A 9960-nucleotide genomic window follows, 5' to 3' on the forward strand; every position below is an offset into this window, starting at 1 on the left:
CCTCAGAAAAGACTGAAGAAAGGATAGGGTGATTAGTAATAGACCATGGAAAAATAAAAGGCAGAAACTTCTCCATCTCCAGTTCTGAATAGGACGACTTAAACAAATGCATCCATCAGATTACTTTTTTGGGGCCCCAAATTCTCTCCTCCTCTCCTGACATTTCTACCTCAACCTAAAGAGAAGGAATTTTTCTTCCCAAGGAAGAAGGAATTGATAATCAGACTGGTTAAAGCCATCTTTCATTGCCTCCCAAATTTAGCAAACTGACCTGGGAATGCACCTTTGGGACAGTTAGAGATCACTGGCTCTGTGAACACAGGAGACAATGGGGATTAAGCTCTGACAGATTAATTTGACTTGCTAGTGGGCCCTGGATCACAAAGCTATTGAATTGAACCATATGAACTGCTGATATTAAAGCCAAATCTGACCTCTGTACCCTGACACTGAATTAATTCTTGGAGACAGAGTTTTGAGTGAAGTAGAAAAGAACAGCTTTATTGCTTTGCCAGGCAATGGGGACCATGGCGGGCTAATGCCCTCAAAGCTGTGTGTCCCAACTTGGAGGGGGTAGTGAGAAGTTTTATAAGAATGGTTCAAAGAGGGCATGATCAGCTCATGGACATTCTTCTGATTGGTTGGTGGTGAGTGGGAGTCAGCATTACCAACCTTCTCTTTCCAACCGGTCTGGGCTCTAAGTGCTTGGGGACATCCTACTGTTAACTTCCCCCACCTGGTGGGGGTCTCAGTATCTGCAAAACGGCTCGAAGATACTGTTATGTATATCTCTTGTGGGAGAACCAGGACCCTGCCCCAAGGCTGCACTATTGTTTCTTTTGATTGTTCCTCCCTTGTCTCTGCAACCCCTCCCTTCCCTAATTAGCAACTGTTTGAACCTGCTCATTGGAACTCAGGAAAGGTCATGGAGGCTGAATGAAGCCTATTTCTTGTAATCAAGAAATGGGGGACACAGAAAGGCTTTTGTGCCCAGGAGCCCCACAGAGTCCTGCTCAGTACCAATATTCAACCATTTTTAGCCTACAAAAATGGAGGTTGTAGATGGTTCTACATAATTCTATTTATATGAACTGAGGTTTGATTTCAGAGTGGTCTAGTTCCAAAGCTTGACTCTTTTCACTCTGAAACACTGCCTTTTCTGCAAAATGTCTGAAATTTATTTATTGGCCATTTTCGAGAGGTCTGTGTATGGGAGGGGGGAGCATGATGATTGGAAGTGGTGAAGTGGTGTTTATAAAGACTGATCTGGAAACAATGTGTAGGATGGATTGGAGAAGAGGCTTATGTAGAGAGACCAGGTATGAGAGGGACCAGTAGACCAGGAAGAAGCATGAAATCAAAATGGATAGGGGCTTCCCTGGTGGCGCAGTGGTTGAGAATCTGCCTGCCAATGCAGGGGACACGGGTTCGAGCCCTGGTCTGGGAGGATCCCACATGCCACGGAGCAACTGGGCCCGTGAGCCACAATTACTGAGCCTGCGTGTCTGGAGCCTGTGCTCCACAACAAGAGAGGCCACGATAGTGAGAGGCCCGCGCACCGCGATGAAGAGTGGCCCCCGCTTGCCACAACTAGAGAAAACCCTCGCACAGAAACGAAGACCCAACACAGCCAAAAATAAATAAATTAATTAATAAAAAAAAAATGGATAGAAACTATGGGAAGAGTTCAAAAGAAAAAAAAAATCAGGAAACTTAACTTCTCCACCCTTGCCAGCAGGGCACTAAAGAGATCACTCCTTGCTTTTTGGGACAATCCAACCCTGCCCGAGTCTTTTTAAAGTACAATCGGTAGACAGACCTGATATCCCATCTGATGACTCACCTCTTATGCAATGGCAATGAGAATGATTCACTTCTCTTCTGTCTACATTTTCTCTCTGGGCTGTCTTTTCCAGTCCCATAGCCTAGACTGCCAACTGAATGTCTATGACTTGCAAATCTTTATCTCTTGGCAAAACCTTTCTCTTGGCCACAGACTCCTTTACCTAATTGACAATGGAATAACTTCTCGTCATTGTCCCAGAAGCATCTCAAACTCTGAATATATAAAGTTGAACTCATAGATTTCCCCACTAATTTTGTCTTCCCTGTATTTCTGTAATTCATTAATTAATATCATACTAGGGATACATCTTATATTGATTCCTTCTCCTCCATCCTCTATGTGTTTCTATCACATTTTCTACCTGTTTTTCTATCCTTTTATCTCCTAGACATTTCCTTCGCTCTATTCCCATTGTCAAAGTTCAGTTGCACATTATTTTTTATAATGGCCTCTTTTATTGCAGGGTGGGGGGGAGGGGGGAGGCAGGGCTCTCCACGTGGCTTACAGGATCTTAGTTCCCCAACCAGGGACCAGGGATCAAAACCATGCCCCCTGCAGTGGAAGCACGGAGTCTTAACCACTGGACCACCAGGGAATCCTCTATAACAGCCTCTTTATTAGTCTTCTTTCTCTATTTTAAAAATATACTCTTCAAGTAAACTGCCAGTAATTCCCCCTTCAGAAACCATGAGAGAATCAGTTTCAAACTCTTGACTACAGCTTATTTTTACCACCTGTTTAGTGCTTAATTTTCTAACTTCAACTCCCATCATTCTCTCCCTTGCATTTTTTTTTTCATTTCTCTTATGATTTCTAGGCCAAAAGGATTGTCAACTCCCCCTACATACCATACCTTGTCATACTTTCATGCATGTGTACAGATTTTCCCTCCACCTAGAATGCCCTTTCCTCCACCTCTGCCACACCTCATACCCTGCCTTGCCCACCTGGTTGTCTTAGTCACACTTAAAAACAGCTTTCCATCTTCTCTTTGAATCCTTCCCACACCTCCTTCCCCTTCCCCCAGGCAGAGTGAGTTGTTCCCTCTTTTCTACTCCCATAATACCTTCTTTCTACATTTACATTGCACTAATTACCTTCTTATATAACAACTCTCTGCCCCATAGACTGTGTACTCTTGGGTCATATCTTGAATGGATGAATGAATGAGGGAGTCTAAGCCAATTTTAGTTCCCTTTTATGATATAAAAGTAGTTTGAACTATTGAAATGTAACTGATATTTCCAGAAGTCTGTGAAACACAAACTATTATGATTCAACCCTAACAAGGACCAACTCAAAAATGGACAGAAAGGTTTTCTTCTTATTTTCTTTTCTTATTCTCTGTAATTAAACAAGGAAAATCTTGGGTTATGCCTTGTAGTCTATAGGACTTCTGGAAATATATCTAATGTTCAAAATAAAAAGATTAGAATAAAATCACCAATTATAGATACAGTTAAGAGTCGCTTATATGCTACTAAGGTGGTTGTTTGGCCAGAAGATTTTAAGAAACCAAGTGCCTTGGAGGATATTTTTCCACTTGGCTGTTTATTATCTTCATAGTCTTTTAGCTACTGTCAGGTATCATATGTTGATTTCACCAAAATATTCAACTTCTATTCTTTCTTTTGAATTTCATGCTGTCATAGAGGATGTCTTTCATCTTTGTGTATATAGAAATATTAATTGATGATTAATTACTGTATTTCACTGATTAGTTGAGAGCTAAACCAATAAACAAGATCTTTAAAAATCTATTCATTTCTATTATCCAGAGCTCTTTGTCTAGGCAAAGATCATAGTTTCAGAAATGTTAGGCCTTTTCTAGCTAGTTCCTAAAAACATAATTTTCTAGAGTACTTAAAAGTCAAGAATTCAAAATTTCATTATTATTTTTCAAACATTTTTGAGCAATTATCACTTCTTGATATGTTGTAGTCTGACATTTAATTTCTCTTTATTTATAGGCTCAAAGTGTTATCGAACCACTATTTGGGAAAAAGAGTTGAGAAGGAGCTCTTATTCCTTCTTCCAAAGAAATACTAACCTTCCAAGGGAATATTAATCTGATTGGATCCAAGTCTCAGACATGTTGGACCACATCTACCTGTGGATGGGGTTATGGTGTATTGAAAGGTCCTGCACCTAATTGTGAATCTCTCTTCTTCCTTTTGCCCCTTGAAGCAAAAGCCACAGAAACTTTCAAAGGATCTTCTCCAAAGGTAATCCTAGCCATCCTACTCTCCTTCTTTGCCCTTCTTAGCATCCACAAACATTCTCATCTCTTTAGTCTTTTGTACTAAGTGATCAACCTGAAGTTAGTAAGACCCTGAGGTACGGGATTTATACTTAAACTGGTGAGAAAGGCACTTAAAGTAATCCTTTTCACCAGGTCACATTTTCTAATCTGGCTAACCAGATATCTCTGCATTGGAATTTAAGTACAGGACCACTTATGGTAACATTTTTGCCATTTCCTTTGGATCCTTGTGCATATTTCTTCTTTGTGGAAATCATGGGAGAAGGGATGAGTGGGCAAAGACTAGACTGAAGAATTTTGGGGTTTGTTGGCAATAATACCATTTAAGGATTCTCCAAACTCTCATGATCTATCATAACAAGCTTTTGGGGACTTTGTTTTTTTGTTTGTTTGTTTTTTTTTAAAGACTTCTTCTTTTTTTTTTAGACACCAATTGTACTTGAACATTTGTTATTTTACTTATTTTATTTTTTAAATTTATTTATTTATTTTTGGCTGTGTTGGGTCTTCGTTTCTGTGCGAGGGCTTTCTCCAGTTGCGGCAAGCGGGGGCCACTCTTCATTGCAGTGCGTGGGCCTCTCACTATCGCGGCCTCTCTTGCTGCGGAGCACAGGCTCCAGACGCGCAGGCTCAGTAGTTGTGGCTCACGGGCCTAGTTGCTCCGCGGCATGTGGGATCTTCCCAGACCAGGGCTCGAACCCGTGTTCCCTGCATTGCCAGACAGATTCTCAACCACTGCGCCACCAGGGAAGCCCGGGGACTTTGTTTTTATTGTCCTCATTATCAGAGTTATTGTCATCATCATCATCATCATCATCATTTGGATATTACTCAGAGTTTTCGTGGCTGAAGTTGCAGAAGAATTATGAAAATATTGGAAGAAACTGAAAGATGAGATGGTATTAAATATAAGGCTAGGGACTTCCCTGGTCGCTCAGTGGTTAACAATCCGCCTGCCAATGCAGGGGACATGGGTCCGGGAATATCCCACATGCTGAGGAGCAACTAAACCCATGCAACTAAGCCCGCGTGCCACAACTACTGAAGCCCGCATGCCTAGAGCCCATGCTCGACAACAAGAGAAGCCACTGCAAGGAGAAGCTTGTGCACCGCAACGAAGAATAGCCCCCGCTCGCCACAACTAGAGAAAGCCTGTGCGCAGCAACGAAGACCCAACACAGCCAGTAACTAACTAACTAACTAAATTTATTTTTTAAAAAAAGTAAGGCTACCAGGAAAAGATAATGACAGACTAATGACGTTAAAGATTATTATCATAATAATGATCACAATAGTGACATTAGCAGCTAACACTTATTAGACATTTACTCTGTGCTACACCCTTTGGCCATTGCCTTATATGTGCAATTTTACCAAATTCTCAAAACAACCCTATGAAGTAGGTACTATTATCAGTTTCATTATACAGATTGGAAAACCGAGGGCTAGAAAAGCTATGTAATTTTCCTGAAGTCCAAAATGACACTACTGTTTGGTATAATGTTAATTTGGGAATTTGGAAGGAAAGTGATGATGTCACAAATCTTATTTCTAGATTTACGTTCTCATCACTCGTATAAGTAAAATTTGAAAAGGGGCTAAATGCAAATAAAATTTTATGGAATTTTTTTGGTAAGATATATTTATTAAAATAAAATACTGACTTAGGCATCTACCTTTATTTGGAGACTTAGTATTCTTTTTTTTTTTTTTAATAAATTTATTTATTTATTTATTTATGGCTGTGGTGGGTCTTTGTTTCTGTGCAAGGGCTTTCTCCAGTTGCGGCGAGCGGGGACCACTCTTCATTGCGGTGCACGGGCCTCTCACTGTCGCAGCCTCTCCCGTTGCGGAGCACAGGCTCCAGACGCGCAGGCTCAGTAGTTGTGGCTCATGGGCCTAGCCGCTCCGCGGCATGTGGGATCCTCCCGGACCGGGGCACGAACCCGTGTACCCTGCATTGGCAGGCAGACTCCCAACCACTGCGCCACCAGGGAAGCCCTCAGTATTCTTTTATTTAGATTTATGGCCTAATTAAAATTATGTTGTTGAATTTCAACTTTGCCTCTAGCACTTCTATGGGTTTTCTTTTAATACACAGCATTGAATAACTGAACTCAAAGCACTTATTAATGAGTACAAACCTCATGCTCTTTGCAACTCTGAACTTAACAGATATCTGGTAGAAAGACATATATGGTAGAATGACTATCTGCATAGTCATTCACTTTTGATGTTAATCAGTGTCATGATTTGCCATTAAAAAAGATTTTGTTTACATGTTTGTTTGGCTTTCACTGTTTCTAGGAACAGTCTCATCCTATGTGGCAGGTTCCAGCATCATCCAGCTCTCCAAAGGAATTTCTTAGAGTAAGAGGTGTAAGGTTCCCTCCCTGCCTTCTAGTAGAAGACACATAATTTCCCTTGGGGAGCCTTAAGACCAGCCAGTTCTTCAGCCAGGGCAATGATGTATGAGTGGCTTCAAGCCTATGAATGGCTTGAAGGGCAGGGCACTGCAACTTGATGCCTGCAGGAAAAGGGAGACAAATTTTCATGCAAATGTAGACTTTTGCATAATATACCTGCTTCCAAGTTATGCAAGTTGTAACGAGCAGTGTTTTGGAAACAAACACACAGGTATAATCAGCTACTAAGATACATAAGCAGAATATGTGGAAAATGTTTTTCTCCTACAGGGCCTTGTGAGTGGCATGGAAAGGAGCTTTTAAAAAGGAGGGAGACACCAAATCCTGTTGCCATGCAAGGCTGTAAAAAGTGAACAGTACACACACTCCCGGGGCTCTTGTTTAAAGGATCTGGATTGGAATGAGAACAGCATATATCACATCAAACTGTTGCCATGAAAATCAAAGGAGTTAACCCAGGACCAGAAGATTCATGTCAATAGGTTGAAAGTTATGGGAACACCATTATAAGTGTTCATATTTATTAGGTAGATGATATTTCCTTCTAGACAATTTTCTTAATATTTTGGTTTGAAGTAATGTGAAAAAATAACTTTTTTGCTGAATTAGAAAACTATCTTTTTTTAAAAAATTTTTATTTATTTATGGCTGTGTTGGGTCTTCGTTTCTGTGCGAGGACTTTCTCTAGTTGCGGCAAGCAGGGGCCACTCTTCATCGCGGTGCGCGGGCCTCTCACTATCGCGGCCTCTCTTGTTGCGGAGCACAGGCTCCAGACGCGCAGGCTCAGTAATTATGGCTCACGGGCCTAATTGCTCTGTGGCATGTGGGATCTTCCCAGACCAGGGCTCGAACCCTGCATTGGCAGGCAGATTCTCAACCACTGCGCCACCAGGGAAGCCCTAGAAAACTATCTTTATCCATGTGGAATATCTAGTGCTCTTATGAATCATCCTAACTGACTGTACAAATCACTGCATTTATGAAGAACCGGTTTTCAGGGTGTTATGGCCTGAATTGTATCCCAATAAATGTATATGTTGAAACTGTAACCCCCAGTACCTCAGAATGTGATTGTATTTAGAGCTAAAGCCTTTAAAGAGGTGATTAAGGTAAAATGAGGTCATTGGGGTGGACCCTAAACTAGTATGCCTCATATCCTTATAAGAAGAGGAGATTAGCACACAGATGCACAGAGGAAAGATCAGGTGAGGACACTGGCTGAAGGCAGCCATCTGCAAACCAAGGAAAGAGGCCTCAGGAGAAACCAAACCTGCCGACACCTTGATCTTAGAATTCTAGCCTCCAGAATTGTGAGACGATAAATTTCTGGTATTTAAGTCACCCAGTGTGTGGTATTATGTTATGGCAACCCTAGCAAACTAATGCAGAGGGTGTGAAATTTAAAATGATCTCGTATTTTCTTATCTTTTAAAAGAATAATTCCCAATATAATTTTTTTTATTCCCTGTACAGAATAAAATACATGACTTTCTTCCGAAGTTGGCTGAAGTTGCAGAGCTCCTCAATTTAGATAAGGGTCTCCCTGGCTGGCCTGTAAATTCCTTCAGAAAAGAAGCTGAACCCTGTTGTTGTTCTTTGTGCATTCTCTGGGTAATAACAACTATTAGGTACTCACTCTTTTTTTTTTTTTTTTGGCCACACAGTGCAGGATCTTAGTTCCCCAACCAGAGATCGAACCAGTGCCTCCTGCAATGGAAGCACAGTCTTTTTTTTGTTTTTTAAACATCTTTATTAGAGTAAAACTGCTTTACAATGGTGTGTTACTTTCTGCTTTATAAGAGACTGAATCAGCTATACATATACATATATCCCCATATCTCTTTCCTCTTGCATCTCCCTCCCACCCTCCCTATCCCACCCCTCTAGGTGGTCACAAAGCACCGAGCTGATCTCCCTGTGCTATGCGGCTGCTTCCCACTAGCTATCGATTTTACATTTGGTAGTGTATGTATGTCCATGCCACTATCCCACTTTGTCCCAGCTTACCCTTCCCCCTCCCCATATCCTCAAGTCCATTCTCTAGTAGGTCTGCGTCTTTATTCCCATCCTGCCCCTAGGTTCTTCATGACAATTTTTTTTTTTTTAGATTCCATATATATGTGTTAGCATACAGTATTTGTTTTTCTCTTTCTGACTTACTTCCCTCTGTATGACAGACTCTAGGTCCATCCACCTTATGACAAATAACTCAATTTCATTTCTTTTTATGGCTGAGTAATATTCCATTGTATACATGTGCCACATCTTCTTTATCCATTCATCTGTCGATGGACACTTAGGTTGCTTCCATGTCCTGGCTATTGTAAATAGAGCTGCAATGAACACTGTGGTATGACTCTTTTTGAATTATGGTTTTCTCAGGGTATATGCCCAGTAGTGGGATTGCTGGGTCGTATGGTAGCTCTATTTTTAGTTTTTTAAGGAACCTCCATACTGTTCTCCATAGTGGCTGTATCAACTTACATTCCCACCAACAGGGCAAGAGGGCTTCCTTTTCTCCACACCCTCTCCAGCATTTAGTATTATAGATTTTTTGAGGATGACCATTCTGACCGGTGTGAGATGATATCTCACTGTAGTTTTGATTTGCATTTCTCTAATGATTAATGATGTTGAGCATTCTTTCATGTATTTGTTGGCAATCTGTATATCTTCTTTGGAGAAATGTCTATTTAGGTTTTCTGCCCATTTTTGGATTGGGTTGTTTGTTTTTTTGATATTGAGCTGCATGAGCTACTTGTAAATTTTGGAGATTAATCCTTTGTCAGCTGCTTCATTTGCAAATATTTTCTCCCATTCTGAGGGTTGTCTTTTCATCTTGTTTATGGTTTCCTTTGCTGTGCAAAAGCTTTTAAGTTTCATTAGGTCTTATTTGTTTATTTTTGTTTTTATTTCCATTTCTTTAGTAGGTGGGTCAAAAAGGATCTTGCTGTGGGCTTCCGTGGTGGCGCAGTGGTTGGGAGTCTGCCTGACAATGCAGGGGACACGGGTTCGAGCCCCGGTCTGGGAAGATCCCACATGCCACAGAGCAACTGGGCCCGTGAGCCACAGTTACTGAGCCTGCACGTCTGGAGCCTGTGCTCCGCAGCAGGAGAGGCCGTGGTGGTGAGAGGCCTGCGCACCGCGATGAGGAGTGGCCCCCGTGTGCCACAGCTGGAGAGGGCTCTCAAGGAGAGACGGGGACCCAACACAGCCATAAATAAAATAAATAAATTAATTTAAAAAAAAAAGGATCTTGCTGTGATTTATGTCATAGAGTGTTCTGCCTATGTTTTCCTCTAAGAGTTTTATAGTGTCTGGCCTTACATTTAGGTCTTTAATCCATTTTGAGTTTATTTTTGTGTATGGTGTTAGGGAGTGTTCTAATTTCATTCTTTTACATGTAGCTGTCCAGTTTTCCAAGC

Source organism: Balaenoptera acutorostrata, chromosome 1 (genome assembly GCF_949987535.1).
Source record: "Balaenoptera acutorostrata chromosome 1, mBalAcu1.1, whole genome shotgun sequence".
NCBI classification, from domain to species: Eukaryota; Metazoa; Chordata; class Mammalia; order Artiodactyla; family Balaenopteridae; genus Balaenoptera; species Balaenoptera acutorostrata.